General features: G+C 39.1%; 1 protein-coding gene and 1 long non-coding RNA gene across 2 annotated transcripts in view; one reads left to right on the top strand and one right to left on the bottom strand.

The window, feature by feature from the left end:
- The window catches only part of LOC125484005, a 23,993-nt gene extending 16,586 nt beyond the window's left edge, over positions 1-7,407 (bottom strand). The window contains exon 1 of the long non-coding RNA XR_007262866.1: positions 7,338-7,407. This is a non-coding gene — a long non-coding RNA (uncharacterized LOC125484005). The remainder of the gene's footprint in view (positions 1-7,337) is intronic.
- The window catches only part of LOC125484071 (metastasis-associated protein MTA3-like), a 142,541-nt gene that overhangs the window by 87,675 nt on the left and 36,333 nt on the right, over positions 1-18,533 (top strand). The window lies entirely within an intron of this gene.

The following is an 18,533-nucleotide window of genomic DNA, read 5'->3' as shown; positions in this document are numbered from 1 at the left end:
GCTCCTCTGATGCTGCCTGGCCTGCTGTGTTCATCCAGCTCTACACCTTGTTATCTCAGACTCCAGCATCGGCAGTTCCTACGATCTCTACTTCAAATAAAGCCATCTACTGAACTCCAGCCTGTCCAAACTATCAGGAAATAAGCTACTTGTTCCATGTATCAATTTAGTAACTCGATGTGAAGGAGGACCATATTGGATTCAAAACTTTAAACTTTGTTTCTCTTTTTCCACAAGTGTTGTCAGACTTGGAGTTTCTCGAGCACTTTTGTTTATTCAGCTCTCCAGCATCTGCAATATTTGCTTTAATATCAAACCAGGAAGCATCTTCTGAACTGCACTCAACCAATGTATTTAAATCTTTCCTTAAATATGAAAACCAAAACCACACATCTGAGATGTGTAATCAATAATACTTGAAACACATAGGATAGATAAAGGGGAACCAATGGATGTAATACATTAGATTTCCAAAGCTTTCAATAAGGTGCTGCACAGAAGACTACTTTACTGGCTAAAAGTCCATGATGTTGAAGTAGTATATTAGTATAGATACAGGGATAAATAACTAATAGAAGACAGAGTTGGGGTCAGGGCAACATTTTCAGAATGACGACCTGCAACTAGTGGAATGTCACAGAGATCTGTGCTGGGGCCACAATTATTTACGACATACATTAATATTTGGATGAGGAAAGTGGATGTACTATAGCCAAGTTAGTGGATTACACAAAAGTAATGGGAAGACAAGTGGTTAGGACGACTCAGGTTCTGAAGACGGATGCCGACTGGTTAAGCAAGTGGGCAATAACTTGGCAGATGGAATAGAATGCTGGAAAATGTAAGGCAGAGTAGAGGAACTGAATGTTATTTAAATGAAGAAAGACTGCAGAAAGCCACAGCACAGAGGGATTTGGGAATGCTCATGCATAAATCACAAAAAAGTTACTGGGAATCAAAGGTTTTGGATAAAGGCAAGAAAATGGAATTGAGGATTATTTAGAGTGTTGGTAGAAGCCTGTCTATATATGACTGGAGTCTGGTATCTAGTGGCGTACCACAGGGATCAGTGCTGGATCCCCTATTGATCACGACATATATAAACATATACAAGAAAACGTGGAGGGGATGATAAGTAAGTTTATAGATCACACAAAAATTGGCTGGGCTGCTGATAGTAAGGAGAACTTAGTTACAAGGAAGTAAAGACAAACTGATCTCTTAGTCATCCAAAATTATGTAGCAAGCTCAAATTTCTCACTGATGCATCATTTTCTTTCGTTTCTTTCTTTACCACCTGTTCCTACACACCCATACTACACCCTCAGATGGCAGAATTAGCAAAGGCTGCAATAAAGATTTATTTCAGGTAAACCGAATTCATTTTGTTCTTTTTTAAAACACAAGAAAGTAAGATGGGTGTTTGAAAACAAAATTTGCAGCCTAAAAACTTTTTTAAAATCTAGTGTAGCTCCTTGACTTTTATGATTAATGCATTAAAAACAATAATGATGAAAAAAAATGATTACATTAACCACACGTTAATTATGATTAATTAATAGTCGTAATAAATTGTCGAGTAAAAGCTGTACTGGGTAACATCGGTGTACAAGTCTGTTCACAAGTGTAATTAAAATCAGTTAAAAGACATATTATTTTAATAATAAATTTACTATTAAAATGTAATAAAAGCACCTCAACATAAATATCCTATGAATTATGCATTATTTCTTATGAAGAAAACATTGGAAGCAAATTACTGCATCTTTCTGGTTATGTTTCAGAAGCATTTCTCTCCAAGTAGAATTGCCAATTTCACATTAGTAAAATAAAAATATTACCATTTCAACTTTAGCCAATTTTATCAAAATCAAGGGTTAATTAGTTATGCTTTTATGTAGATGAAAGTATCTGAACAGCTACAACTTTCTTAATTTAACTTCTATAGAAGTTAAATTAATCTACTTATTGAATAGACAAAACATGAGAATAACATGAAAGAAAAGATATCAGAAAACTATTTTAAAAGGTGATAAATGGATATTGAAAGAGGAAACAAAGTGAGAGTAAATAAGTAAAATAAAACAAAAAAGAACTTCAGATGCTGGAAATCTGAAACAAAAACAGAAATCGCTGGAGAAACTCAACCGGTCTGGCAGCATCTGTGGAGAAAAAGCAGAGTAACCATTTCAAGTCTAGTTCCGACAAAGGTTCACTGACTCGAAATGTTAACTCTGCTTTCTCTCCACAGATGATGCCAGACATGTTGAGAGTAAGTGTTCAAGTTGAAGATGGTCTGGAACTGGTAGGAGAGTGCCAGGTTCAATTTAATCTCTGCACGTTTTGATTATTTTGCAGGTATTCAAAGCATGAGCTCAGAATTTTCTGATTCCACAAATGTAATTTTTGAAACCCTCTACATGGCAGACAGTCAAAGACTTCAGAAGAACATAGTGAAATGAACAGATGGGTGGAAGATGAAATTTAATGGTGAGATGTGCGTGCTAATGCAGCATGGGAAAACAATTCATAGATTACGAGTAAAGGCTCAATGGTTACAAGACCATAAGACCACAAGAAATAGGGGAGTATGCCACTTGGTCCCTCGAGCCTGCTCTTCCATTCAATACTATTATGACTAACCCAACCATTCTTCATGTCTACTTTCCTGCCCTTTCCCCATAATACTTCATTCCCCCACTGATCAAGAATATACAGAGATATCTTCAGTTTATAATGCAACATTTTCTCAAAAAGTGAGAGTACAAGTACAAGTGAATGTGTTACTTTAAAAAGAGGCAATCATGAATGAAGTCATACGAAAAGTGTAGAGAAGTATATTTGCACACATATTAGCTACGTCACAATTAAGAATACTGGTCTTAGTTTGGACATTCCATTATAGACAGCACATTAAAACTATAGCAACTGTGCAGCATAAATTCACCAGCATGATACAGAGGATAAGGTACAGAATGACGTGTTTGAATCATGACAACAAGCTTCAGACCAAGCCACTGTACTGACAAATTTTATCAAGGTCACAAATAACATCCAACACAACTGCAGCACACTTGAAATTTCTCTTCTTGTCCTTATGCAGTCATCCTTCAACACTCCTCCACAGTCACCCAGCTAAGTGGGACTTCTTTCACTTAGTTCCATTCTTATTTATCTAATAATGGTCAAAGAATCAATTGCACTGGCTCCTTTTCCTCTGTTCCTTATCTTCAAACTCCATGCTTCTCCCTAGCAACAGACTGGAGATTAACCCAGATTTGTCACATTAGATTCAGAGATGAACATCAGATCTCATCTTTGAGCTTCAATAAGACTGCCTATTTGTCCATAACACTACCTGACCGCCCATCTCAGCTCATCTGCAGCTGAAACCTTCACTCATGCCTTTCTTACCTCTGTGTTCAATTATTCTAAAACATCCCTGTCTAGTCAACCATATTCCATCATTTGTAAACTTTAGGTCATCCAAAACTCTGCTGCCTGTGAATTAATTCACTACAAGTCCCATTCCCTCATCACCTCAATGCTCAATGAATTACACTTGTTTCAGGTCCTGCAACATCAGGATTTTTAAATTCATGTTCTAGTTTTCAAATCCCTCCACGGCCAAACTCCACCCACTTCTCTATAACTTCCACCAGCCCCACAACTCTCCAAGATATCTGCACTACTTCATTTGTCTCTTTTTGTGTATTACCAATTATAATTGGTCCACCATTGGTGGACATGTTTTCAGCTGCCTGGCAAACTCTGAATAACCCTCTCTGCCTCATTTTTATCGTTCAAGGTATACATCAAAAGCAACTACATTGGTCAAATTTTTCATCATCCAACATAATACGGGCTCAAATGACTCAGTATTGTACGCATGATTTTCTAATGCTGCTGTGAACAGTATCAAGATGTTTCTTTGTATTTACACAGGGCCTTAAATGTACACTGTTGTTGTTGAACAGGCAATGATTTAAAAATTGATAAATTTACATTTCTTAAAATTTTCAAGTCTTTAATTGATAAACAGGGGAAGACCATTTCTTCTAATTATAGAATTTGTAGTCAGGGTCAGCAATTTAAAACTTTTGACTAAAACAAACACTGCAGAGGGATCAAGAGCAGTTTATTTACACTGAATGTTGTTGATGCATGGAATACTTTGAGTTCAGAACTGGCTAAAGCAAAAATATGGATAAATACTTGAAACAAAAGAAAATATGGAACATGGGTAGAGCATAAGGCAGTGGCATTCGCACTGGATTGATCAAACAAAGAGCCTGCGTGAGCATAATGGACCATAATGGTGTAAATGTCTCTGTTCTAAAGAAATACACCAGGGCTTAACTGTGGGCTTTAAAATTCACACCTTAGCAATTACTCGAGGTAAAATTTGGATGGGGAGGGAAAGGACTTAACATTCCAGGATTTACATGTTTCAGGTGAATAGAGAGGGATGTAAGAGGTGGGGGAGTTACATTACTGATAAGGGAGAATATAACAGCTGTAGTGAGGGAGGGTATCTTGGAGGGCTCATCCAGCAAAGCCATATGGGTAGAGTTCAGGAATAGGGAGGGTACAATCACTTTGATGGGGTTGGACTGCAGGCCTCCCAACAGCTACAGGAAATAGAAGAACAGGGTGTGGCAACAGACTGTGGAAAATGTAAAAACAACAGGATTGTTGTGGTGGACGATTTTAAACTTCCCCTATATTGACTGGGACTCACTTTGTGCCAGGGGCTTTGAAAAGGCATCATTTGTTGGGTGTGTCCAGGCCAGTTTTATTTGAAACAATATATAAATAGTCCAACTAGGGAAGGGGCCATATTAGACCTGGTATTGGGAATAAGTCTGGCCAGGTGATCGAAGTTTCAGTGGGGGAGTATTTCAGGAACGGTGACCATAATTCTGTAAGTTTTGAGTTATTTATGGATAAAGATAAGAATAGGCCCCGGGTGAAAGTATTAAGCTGGGAGATGGATAACTACCACTACATTAGGCAAGTACTGAGGAATGTAAATTGGGGGCAGCTCTTTAAGGGTAAATCCACATCCAGCATGTGAAAATATTTTAAAGGCCAGTTGCAGAGTTCAGGACCAGCATGTTCCTGTGAAAATGAAGAATAAGAATGGCAAGATTCCAGAACCTTGGATGAAAAGAGAAATTGAGAGCCTAGTCAAAAAGGAAAAGGAAGGAAGCATACATAAGTTTTAGGAAACCAAAGACAGACAGAGCACTCGAAGAATACAGAGACAGCAGGAAAGAACTCAAACAAGGAATTAGGAAGGGCAGAAGGGGCCACAAAATATCTTTAGCAAACAGGATTAAGGAAAACCTCAAAGCATTTTATACATATATAAGGAGCAAGAGGGTAGCTAGGGAAAGGGTAGGTCCACTCAAGGACAAAGGTGGGAATTTATGCATGAAGTCAGAGGAAGTGGGTGAGATCCTTAATGAATGCTTTGTATTGGTATCCACAAAAGAGAAGGAAATGGCGGATGGTGAATCTCGGGATGGGTGTGTTGATATTCTAGGGTGTGTCAATATAAAAAAAGGAAGTTGGATGTTTTGAAAAGCATTATAGTAGACATGTTCCTAGGACCTGACAGGACCTATTCCAGAATGCTGAAAGAGGCAGGTAGAGAAATTGCTGGGGCTTGTACGAAATCTTTGTATCCTCTTTGGTCACAGGAGAGGTCCCAGAGTACTGGACAATAACCAACATTTTTCCTTTGTTTAAAAAGGGCAATAAGGATAATCTGGGAAATTAGAGGCCAGCAAGCCTTATGTTAGTAGTAGGGAAATTATTGAAGAATATTCTTTGGGATAGAATTTATTTACATTTGGAAAAAATACAGACTTATTAGCAATAGACAGTATACCTTTGTGCAGGTAAGGTGTTGTCTATATGGACTTCAGCAAAGCTTTTGACAAAGTCCCTCATGGCTGATAGAAAAGGTGAAGTCACATGGGATCTGTGGTGAGGAGTAAGATGGATACATATCTCTAGAAGACAGAGAGTAGCAGTGGAAGGGTGTTTTTCAGATTGGAAATATCTGACCATTGGGTGTTCCACAGGGATCAGTGTTGGGAATCCTGTTATTCACAAAATAAATACATAAATGATTTGGAGGAGAATGTAGGTGGCTTGATTAGGAGTTTTGCAGACAACATAAAGATTGAGAGAGCTGCAGATAGTGAGGAGCATTACCAAAGGACACAGCAGGGTATAAATAGGCTAGAGACTTTGGCAGAGAAATCGCACATGGAGTTAATCCAGACAAATGCAATCTGATGCATTTTGGGAGATGCAGAAGAGAAGTATGCAGTAAATGGCAGAACCCTTAGAAGCATTAACATAGAGGGATCTAGGCATTCCAGTCCACAGTTCCCTGAAAGTGGAAACACAAATAGATAAGGTTGCATAAGGCATATGGCATTCTTACCTTCATTGGTCAGGGCATAGAGTATAAAAACTAGCAAGTTATGTTGCAGCTGTATAAACCTTTAGTTATGCCACATTTGGAATATTGAGTACTGCTTTGGTCACCATACTACCAGAAGGATGTGGCGGCTTTGAGAGAGTACAGTAACTGCTTAGTAGGATGTTGGCTAGTTTGGAGGGTGTTAGATAGAAGGAGATATTGGACAGACTTGGCTTTTCACTTGAATATCAAAGGATTAAGGGGTGACCTGATAGAAGTTGACAAAATTATGAAAGGCATGGATAGAACAGATAGTCAGAGCCTTTTTCCTACGGTAGAAATGTCGACTACTAGGGGACATAGTAAGTGTCTGGAATGAACTGACAGAGGTGGTGGTAGAAGCCGGATACAATACCAACATCTAAGAGGCATCTAGACAGATAAGTGTATAAGCAGAGAACGGAGGAATATGAATAGTGTAGAGGTAAAAGGTTGCAAGTTTAGAAAGGCATCATATGTCGGCAGTATTGATGGGCTGAAGGACCCGTTCCTGTGCTGTGTTGTTCTTTGTTCTGTATCAACAGTCCCTTCATTAAGGTATTCATAGATAAGCCCCAATATTGTATTAAGTATGCCATTTGTAAACATCTGAAAATCTCTAATCATTGTATTGCTAACTATAACAAAGCAAACAAATGAGCAAATGTGTCTGTGTCATCCGAATTACAAATACCTCAAAAGGTTCAATGCTTCAGATGCAGCAATATTGCTTTTTACATAGAAATGACAGCAAAGATGGCTGCTGGGAATTCAAATTTTAGCACCCACAAAAAAACTTTGTGGAAGAAATATTTGAATAAGTATGTCATAATATCAAAAATGATGGTCAACACCTTACCTCTTTTTCCAAATAGCAGGCTACTGACTCGGTCTCGTTCAAAAGTGAAACACCACATTTGCCCCTGAAGGAAAAAATACATTTGGTTCAGCAAAATTCCAAATAAAATCACCACCTGTTTCAGTTAAAGTGGAAAACATTTAAAACAGTCTTGTCAGCTTGTCCATTGCCCTTAATCAGCAGCTTTAAAACAAAAACTTTACTCTTTACCAGGACTCTGCCTCTTTCCTATATGTTCCTCCTAATTGAAATTAGTTAACATTACAATTTAAAATACCTTCTAAAAGGAAAGTGAAAGGGAGCAAATGAACACCTTCCTCGTCTCTCACCTGACAAGAAACACATTAAATCATTCTTACAAAGCAAAATACCAAGCTTTGAAATCAGGGAAATAACAGAAGCTTTACAATCTCTCACATGGGCTGTTGCAATATTACCAAGTCCTACCATTTAAGTTCTTGATGGCTATAAAGTATCAACAGAAAAGTACTGTTATCTCATCAGTCTTTTTTTTGATTTGTTCTCTTCGCTCATTCATGAGATAGGACTTCTGCTGTTCTGATGAAAGACCACTAATACAAATCATCAACTGTTGCTACTCCATGAATGTCACCAGGCCTGTTGAGCAGTTTCAATTTTGTTTTATTCATTACTGGGATGAGGGCTTCGCTGGCTAAGCAGCATTTATCGCCCATCCCTATTTGCCCAGAGGGCAGTTCAGAGTCAACCACATTGCTGCGGGTCTGGACTCGCACATAGGCCAGATCAGGTAGGAGAGCACCAGATGGATTTTTCCAACAATCAACAATGGATTCATGGTCATCATTAGCTTATTAATTCCAGGTATTTTACTGAATTCAAATTCCACTATCTGCCACGGTAGGATTCGAACCCTGGTCCCCAGAACGTAATCTGGATTAACAGTCCAGCGATAATACCACTAGGCCATTGCCTGCCCTATTTAATTTTTAATTTCAGATTGCCAGCTTCCACATTATTTTGTGAAATGATTTTATTTTTCCCTCAAGCTATTAAGTAACCTTCCATATTCTCTTTCATCTTGTCTGCTGGCACAGCACTTTCATAGGTTCCAGTAGTCTTCTATATATTGACTACTTTTATTGTGCATTATCAAGGAACTGAACAGTTTATTCAGCTATGAAATGTTACAACCATATGAGATGGGGTGAGTCAAGTTCCCCTCTCTCCATCAGTCACAACAAATATTTTTATTAGAGATAGTAGGAACTGCAGATGCTGGAGAATCTGAGACAACAAGGTGCAGGGCTGGATGAACACAGCAGGCCAAGCAGCATCATAGGAGCAGAAAGGCTGACGTTTCAGGCCTGGATTATGCTTGCAGCTATCACACTTCTATTACAACATTATAGTTGACTGTTTACTTTTGTCTAGTACAATGTTTTCTTGAATACACACACAAACAAACATAGGCAATAAATTGTAAAGAAAGTGTTGTCTGGCATAGACAGAAAGAATAAAGACTATGCAGTCCTGAAGTCCTCAGAATCCTGCAGATGTTGGATTTTTAGCCTGAGACCACAGTTGTATAATTGCTGACTTGCATCATCCGCTGATGAAAGTTTGCAGATAACCTTGAGTGTCAACGAATGGCTGCTTGCCCAATTTGCTTTTTCATCATACCATCTACTGAGATGGGAATGAACATGGAGATAGAAACTTTCAGTTTTTGCTGTTAATGCATTTTCTTTCTCTTTCCTCTGCTGTCATTAAGACCTATTCATGTGTACACTCGCAGGTCTGGCTTCATTTTCTTTCCAAGCTGAATAGTCGCACACAAACTTTGATGTAGAACTGCACACATATTGAACAAGCTAAATTAAAACAGGAGTTGCAAAATTCTTAACACTGACTCACTAGTCTGATTTCAATGTTTTTCAATCAAATAAATGGTCTCCTAGACTTACTTCAATCTTTAGTCAGATGATCACAACTGCCATTTTAGGTATTCTTAGACATTAAAGCTCAGATGATACAAATTGAAAATTTATAGTGCATATTTTACCACTATCATGGCAGAAATCATTACAATTGAGCCTAATTCCTTTTCAGCCACAAATGTACACTTTCAAGAAATAGTCACTGGATAACAGAGCTGGAACTTTGCCAGTAGTTTCCCATTGCTAACCTACAAATGCTGAACCCAACTGTGGTGTGCCATTGATGCACTGATTGGAATCAACTACCTCAACCCAAGATCAAAACTAGATAGCTATGATCCATCAGCCTTAGCTCATTCACTACTCTAAACCGGAAGGTTCCAAATTCAACCCAGTCCACAACTTAAGCACATAACCTGGATGGACATTTCAGTGCATTACTAACATGTATCTGCTGTGCGTGTAGTACAATCTTTAAAACAAAATATTAAACTTAAGTATCATCAACTGTTGTGGATATAAATGATAATACTGTTTGAAGAAAAGCAAGGGAATTCTTCTAGTATCTTGACTAACAATCATGTCTCAAACGACGTAACACTAGTCACCCACACCCACATAGTTCTGCAAAGAGATGTTTACCTTAGGGACTAGTACTGAACCATTGTTAATTTTTTTTTGTAGAGAAGAAACACTAATGCCAATTGCATAGTCCTCATTATTATGCCAGATTAGGTTAGCTAATGTGAACCAGGTATAAATGCAGCATCTTATGTCACTAACAGTCACCAGAGTCAAATACTCCATTAAGTTACTACATCACTACAGACCTAAAACACAATTTGGGTTAACATCTGAAGACAGCAATGGAGTATGCTTCTTTTCCAATACCACCTATAAAATACACTGCAGCAACTCATCAATATTTCTCGACGGCACTTTCCAGACCAATGGTCACTACCAGCTGGAGGTATACAAATAGCACATGCATGGGAATACAAAAACTTGCACAATCCCCTCTAGCTCTGACACAATCCTGACCTACTGGCTGTACTTGGATGACTCAATCAAAATCCTGTTCACCTCATAAATGTGGGTGCACCAATATCACATGGATTGCAGCAGTTCGAGATGGCAGTTCATCACTACTGTTTCAAGTACAATTAGGAATGGGCAATAAATTCTGGCCTAGACAGCAACATTCATATCCATGAATTGATTTAAAAATCAGATGGACAAGTAATATCTGGTCTGCCTGTTCATGTAAATACAAAGGAATCCATGGAGTCTTTCTTTAATTAAAAAAGCCCCTCTGGGATCTGGACAACATTTTTCCTTCAACCAACACTAAATCAGATGTAATTGTTCAATCATTTCATTTGTTGTTGTATATGCTTCCTGCATATAAAATGCTCACAATATTTGAACATAAGCAATAAGAGACAGAGTGGGCTGTGTCAAGCCTGTACCTTCAATAAAATCATGGCAGAACTTTTAGTCCAACTCCACATTCATGCACTATCCCTATATCCCTTAATTCCATTAGTACACAAAAGTCCATCAACTGCAATCTTAAATATGTTCAACAACTAAACCACAGAGCTCTTTGCTGTTGAGAATATTATAGGTTCACAGTCCTGTGAACGAACAAACTTCTTGTCTCAATCCGAAGTGGCAAATAGAGAGCGTGAATCCATGTATAGATTCTGCAACTCAAGAAGCATTTTCTCAGTATCTACCTAGTCAAGCCCGCTAAGACTTCTGTATGTTTCAATCAGATCACTGTTCATTCGTCTAAATTCCAGGAAATACAAACGCAGTCTATTCAATCTCTCCTTTATCCCAGGAAACACAGTCTCCTGAACTTTTGTTGCACTCTCTTATACAGCATACACATCCTTCATTTGGTAAGGAAACAAACTGCCATCACCACTCTGGGCGTAGTCACACTAATGCCCTTTATAGTTCCAGTGAGAATTCATTACTTTTCTCTAATCGGTTTGTAATAAAAAGTTTAAAGTCGTTAGTCTTCTTGACTCCTTGTTATACCTGCATGTTAACTTTCCGTCATTTATGTGTAAGGATACACGAGTCCTTCTCAATATACAAAATTCCGAGTATCTCACCACTCAAATATTTTCCTGTCAAAGTGGATAACTTCACACTTTACCACTTCATTTTCCATTTGTCATGTTTAGGGCCACTCACTCAAACTATTTATCTCTACATTGTCCTCACCACTTACTTTCTCATCTAACTCTGTATTGTTCATAAGCGCAGAAGAGAGGACCAACTGCAACAAATCAATGTCATTCTAATCAGGAATAACAGAAACTGCACTACAAAAATCATAAACAACTAAATATTTTAGAATGGCTTAATTAGGCATTTTTATTTCATTTTTGAGTTCCCATTACAGCACCAGTGAGCTCAGAAGTTCCTATTCTCACCAAGGATCTTGTGTTTATTTATCATACAAGTTTAATTTAGTACAAATGTCCTCAGACATTAAATGCAGGGCAAATAGGAAAGATGATTGCACACAGTCAAAAAGTGAGGTTGTGAGGAAAATGTCAAAGTCAGAGAAAAAAGTAGCAAGTGAAGAGGTTTAGGGTGAGAACTAGATAGTGGGACCAAGATATTAAAGAGTTGTTGCATGAGGATGATGCACAAAAAAGCTGGATCAGAGGATCATAAGCACAGTAAAATGTTGCAGAGATAAGAGATTGGGGGGGAAAAAAAACAAGAACTTCAAAATCATTGCATTGAGGTTCACAGGCACAATACAGGTTACTGAGGACACCTGCATGACAAATGAACAGAACTTGTGTGGGACTGAATATAGACATGATCTTGAACAAGGTCAAGTTTGTATAGAGTGGAATGAGGGAGGACAACAGTGGGTGAGGGAATGGGGTTGGACCTGAAATAACAAAGACAAGGTAGGTGTGAAACAGGGCAGAAATGGTTCATGTTGCGGAACTGCAAATGGAAATAGAACAGATACTAAGTAAGTTTAATGAATAATAGAGAATGAGCTTTAAAACTTGGTATAAGTTCAAACAATGAATTGAGGTTTGCAACTTCTGGATCAAACCAAATGGATGACTCTCACTGCACCTGACGAAGGGGCGACGCTCTGACGGCTTGTGTGATTTCAAATAAACCTGTTGGACTATAACCTGGTGTCATGTGACTTCTGACTTCGCCAACATCAAATGTCATGGATCGTCATTACGGACAAGAAATGATGAGCCACAGTTCTAGTCACAGAAGATGGTATCACTGAATGACTATCTTAGTTAAAACATAGTGTTCAGAATATGACTGTAGCAGTAAGTGACACAAAGCCTAGGAAGATAAAAGAAGAATGATGTTTGTTTTAGTTCTACGTACTGAGGCAAAAAAAAACTAAATACTGAACAGCTTTATTCCTGTATGAGTGTTCAGCAATTCAAAGTCTGAACTAAAGCCTTACAAAAACAGGTGGTCTAAAACCAACAAATAAGCAGATTTAGTAGCACGAGAAAAGAAGAAAGTAATTTTAGACAAATAGTGGATTAACCATTATGCTATGGGTAAATTAATCACATTCTATTTAATTGTGAAAGTAGGGACTTGTCTCTTATGCAGAAGGATGACACAAGCTCCACATTCCATTTAAAATGATATGCACCACTTGAATCTTGCAACGCGGCCATCATAAAGTTCAGCATGGAAACCAAAGCCAAACACAAGGCAAGCATAGCCATGTTCTTGCAATGCATTGAACTAATAATTTCTTCCCATTTAAAAATTCATATTAATCCTAATGCAAAAGGCATCTACAGGCTCCTTCATCTACAGTTATTTTATGTCTCCTAGCACACATTAAACTCTCTTTTGGCAGCTAATTTAACACCGTTCATTCAATCAGAAAATAGAAAAGGTTGAATAAGGGACCAGGACCTTGCATTATGCTCAACACATTAGGTTGCACATAAGAAATATAGAATCATAGATCCCCTATGGTGCAAAAAGAGGCCATTCTGCCCATCAAGTCTGAACCAACGCTCCAAAGAGCCCCCACCCAAAACCAGCACCTTCCCATCCTATCACTGTAACCCCACATTTACCACACTAGCCTGCACATTCCTGGAAACTACAAGACAATTTAGAATGGCCAATCCATCTAAACTGTACATCTTTGGGCTGTGGGAGGAAACCAGAGCACCCGGTGCAAACCCATGCAGAACCCAGAGAGAACATGCAAACTTGAAACAAACAGTCACCAAAGGCTAGAATCGAACCCAGATCTCTAGCTCAGTGAGGCAGCCATGCTAACCACTGAGCTATCGTTTGGACAAGTACACTTTATCAATTCCTGTAACAAGACAAAACCTGTAGTAACTGAATGTTTGATATGTGTGTATGTGTATAGTCTTATATATAAAATATTTATATTCATTGGAATTTTTTGATGTAGAATCTTCAAGTACACAATTAAAGTGAACTGCAGCACATGACACAAAAGGTCCAGACTTTCCACTAGCCATAGTGTCGTTATTTCAGAATAAATAGGAGTTACACATGATTACCTTGTGGAATCCCCAAAATAGCACATTCCAAAACAGCTGCCTAGGAAACTGAACTTTCTACTGGGAAATTGTCACCTTCTGGAATTCCTTCGCATGTACGAGCATTCAAGCCAGACAGCACAAAGGATTTGTAGACAACGTGTCTAACCCTGCCAATTTGGAGCAAAAAGAATTCCGAACAATTCCGAACATATCACTGAAACCCATCAAGCTTCAACTTGGTGTAAATGCTGCCACAGTTGCTTACTACAAAAATGCAATGATTTCTGAAGATGGAACATCAAAACCATTAATCTTGTTTTCAAACATGCAGTTGATTTGTTTCAATGCTCAGCCCTTCAATCTTTTCTGCACATTCACACAACTTAAAAGAAGCACTGAGTGAAACTAAATTGCTTTTGCAAAGTGTTAGCACAGGCTCAATGGGCCAAGTGGCCTCTCTACTGTTCTCTAAACATGCCATTCTATGAAATGTCATAAAAGCAGCCTTGAAGGGAAACGGGGACAGGATTTGAGGGAAGATGACCATTAATAACAGGCAGATCATCCTCTACAAATGCATCAGGGTAACAGAACAGACTGCAGAATAGTATTACAGCCACAGAGTAGGTGCAGAGAGAGATCAACATTAACATTAAAGAGATCCATTGAAATGTCTGATATCAGTGGGGAAGAAGCTGTTCTTGAATCTGTTCGTACATGTATCAAACTTTTATATCTTCTGCCTGTTGGAAGAGGGCAGAAAAAAGTATAAGCAGGATGGTAGGGGACTTTGATTATGTTGCTTGCTTTCTCGGGACAACAGGAAGTAAGATGGAGTCAATGGATGGGAGGCTGGTTTTAATGATGAACTGGACTGTGATCACAACTCTCTGCAATTTCTTTTGGTCTTGGGAACAGCAGTTGCCATACCACATTGTGATGTATCCAGATAGGATGCTTTCTATGGTGCATCTAAAATTATTGGTATGAGTCCATGCGGACATGCCGAATATCCTTAGCCTCCTGAGAAAGCAGAGACGTTGTTGTGCTTTCTTGACTATCATGTCAACGTGGGTGGACTAGGACCGACTGTTGGTGATCATCGCTCCCAGGAATCTGACGCTCTCAACCATCTCCACCTCAGCACCAATGATGCAGACAGGGGTCTGCCCTCCACTTTGCTTCCTCGAGTCAGTGACCAGCTCCTTCGTTTTGCTGACATGATAGAGAAATAGCTGTCTTTACACCATGCTAAACACTCAACCTCTTTCCTGTATTCTGTCTCTTCGTTATTTGAGTTCCAACCTACGACAGTGGTGTCGTTAACAAACTTATACAGAATTGGAGTGGAATTTGGCCCCAGTCGTGAGTGTATAAGGTACACAGTGGGGGACTGAGTATGCAGCCTTGCAGGACACTGGTGTTGAGTGTTATGGTGGAGATTTTTACACCTATTCTTACTGATAGCGGTCTACAGGTCAGGAAGGTGATGATCCAGTTACAGAGGGGGAGCGGAGACCTAGGTCTCAGAGTTTAAGAATGAGTTTGTTTGGTATGACAGTATTGAAAGTGGAAGTGCAGTAAATAAGTGGGATCCTGGCGTAGTTATCCTTGTTATCCAGATGTTCCAGGGATTGAGTGCTGAGCTGGAGAATCACATTTGTGGTGGACCTGTTGCATCAATAGGCAAGTTGTGAAGGATTAAGGCAATTTGGTAGGCTGGAGTTGAAGTGAATCATGACTAACCCCTTGAAGCACTTCATAATTATGGCCATCAGAGCCACTGGGTCGTAGTCATTCAAGCACACTGCATGATTTTTCTTTGGCACCAGGATTATGGTGGTCTTCTTGAAGCAGGTGAGGACTTCAGATCATTATAAGTAGATGTTAAAGATGTCCGCGAATACTCCTGCCAGCTGATCTTCACAGGATCTGAGTGCATGGCTGGGGACTCCATCCGGGCCAGTCGCTTTCCATAGGTTCACTCTCAAGAAGGCCAATCTAATGTCTGCGGCAGTGTTTATGGGTTCACGTGCAACCGCGGTGTTGGGATAGGTGTCATTGTTTCACTGACCTTCAGTTCAAAGCAAGCATAAAATGCATTCAGCTTGTCGGTTAGGGACATATTGTTGTCCACAATTCTGTTTACCTCGTTTTACAGCCCACTATATCGTGTAAGTCTTACCTCAAATGATGTGTGTCCACGTGGCGGATCTGGGTCTTGGTCTCAAGCTTAGTTTGGTATTGCCTTTTGGCGTCTCGGATGGCCTTACAAAGATTGTACCTGGATTTTCTGTATAAATCAGGATTGCCCAAATGGTACACCTACTGTAGACCAGACTGAGGGAGTGGATTTCCCTGTTCATCTATGGTTTCCCACTGGGGAACATTTGGATTAACTTCTTTGGCATGCAATCTTCTACACATTTACTAATGAAATCTGTAATTTATTTTCTCTCCCTAAACCTTTAAAGATACCCCTTAAAGTACCTGTGATCCACCTGGAAACATTTGACAACATTAAAGGCACTATAGAAATAAAAGCTGTTTTATTGTTGTACAATAACCACTTGTATTATTAGTGGAAAAAATTATCCCAACGTTCCCAGGAAAATACAATGATCAGACATCAAGCTGTGGTAAGCATTAGGTTAGGTGATCAAAAGCATGGTTAAGAAAGAGGTTTCAGGAAGATTACAAAGTAGAGCCAAGGTTTTACATGAACCAACATAACGGAAAACAATTCTACAGCAATCAAACCTAAGGCCTCACAAAACCTCTTCGAACCACACTTAGTTCAGAATTTAATTTCAGTTGCTGTGCCACAAGCAGATAACTCTATATTTAACTTGATGAAATCTCAGATTATCCTCTTCACAACTGCTATGAGGAAAAATGAGCAGCTTAAATTTTACAGCTCCGGAATAAATTAATTTGGATGTAGGGGCAGGGAGACTATACATAGATGGGGTAAACCCTGACTATAACTCAAAAGTAAATGAAGCTTGAACCAGAGGACAAATGAAAATTACTAATAATACCAGATTGACTATTGTAATCCCAAACATCAGTCCTAACCTCAGGCTTCATATTCCCTTCCCAGTTCTAAAGTTATCCTAACACAGCCCAGGTAAGAAATCGGTGTAAAAGTCATGCAGGAGACATCATTTATTACATAGTGGAAATTAAGTTATCCAGAGGAACTGATTTAGTTTCATCCATGACAGTGAGACTTAAAATGAATCCAAAAGTTGACATTTTTAAGCCTGCAATATATCTTGAACCATTATTGCCTTCAATTTTACTTGGACAGAAATGTGTCACAGAACTTCAACATGAACTGGACAAATGAGTGATTGAAATATACTAGGTTATCCTCGAAGGTCAGAACATAATTGTCTAATTTTGTAAATTTGTCTGTTTTACATGACTAATACTTGAGTGCACAGTAGCCGTATTTAAAGAAAAACAAATTTAGAGACACTTACAAAGCAAGCAAGTTTTACATGTTTTTGAAGTTATCTTTTTATGCTAACAAGCCCTCACTGAAAAGTAGCTACCAGATCTAATCTAACAAACAACACAGAGCTATGTTATTCGTTACCCAAGTTATAATTTGAGGTAATTTGAAACTTAAAGACGTCACTGCTACAGAAAATCAGTGTACTAATGTGAATGCAGCGGCAACTGCATTACAGCAATTGCATAAAATATTTTTATGCACCAATAGCTACTGGCATCAATATCACATTCCACTGAGGGGGACATCAAGGAGCCCTAGCAAAACATGAATCAATGGGTCTCGGGGGCAACTGTCCACTGGTTGGAGTCATATCTGGCACACAGGAAGCTGGTTGTATCGTTGGAGGTCAGTCATTTAAACTCCAGGATATCTCTGCAGGAGTTCCTCAGGGTAGTGTACTGGGCCCACCACCTTCAGATGCTTCATCAATGACATTCCCTCCATCATAAGTTCAGAAGTGGGTATGATCACCAATGATGGCACAATGTTCACTACTATTCACAGCTCTTCAGGATACTGAAGCAGTCCATGTTCGAATGCAACAAGATCTGGACAATATCCAGGCTTGGGCTGACAAGTGACAAGCAACATATGCACCACACAAATGCCAGGCATTTCTCCTTGACATTCATTCGTATTATCATCACTGAATCCTCCAATATCAACATCCTGGGGATTACCATTGACTAGAAACTCAACTGGACTCGCCATATAAATACAGCAGCTACAAGAGCAGGTAAGAGGTTACGAATACTGCGGCAAAAAAAAACTCCCCTCCTGACACCCCACAGCCTGCCCACCATCTACAAGGCACAAGTCAACAGTGTGATTCCTGATGCATCCACAGGATGAGGGTATCACTGGCCAGGCAGCATCTACTGCTCATTTCTAGTTGCCCAGAGGGCAGTTAAGAGTCAACCACATTGCTATGGGGCTGGAGTCACATCTAGGCCAGACCAGGTAAGGACGTTAGTTTCCTTCCCTAAAGGAAATTAGTGAACCAGATGGGTTTTTCCCAACAATCGACAATGGATTCATGGTCATCATTAGACTCTTTACTCGCAGATATTTATTGAATTCAAAATTCCATTATCTGCCGTGGCAGGATTTGAACCTGGGTCCCCAGAACGTTAACTGACTCTCTTAGGTTAACACTTCAGCAATAATACCATTAAGCCATCTCCTCCCTCTAATA

This window comes from Rhincodon typus, chromosome 9, assembly GCF_021869965.1.
Source record: "Rhincodon typus isolate 14 chromosome 9, sRhiTyp1.1, whole genome shotgun sequence".
Classification (NCBI taxonomy): Eukaryota; Metazoa; Chordata; class Chondrichthyes; order Orectolobiformes; family Rhincodontidae; genus Rhincodon; species Rhincodon typus.
This window is presented reverse-complemented; position numbering and strand designations above follow the sequence as displayed.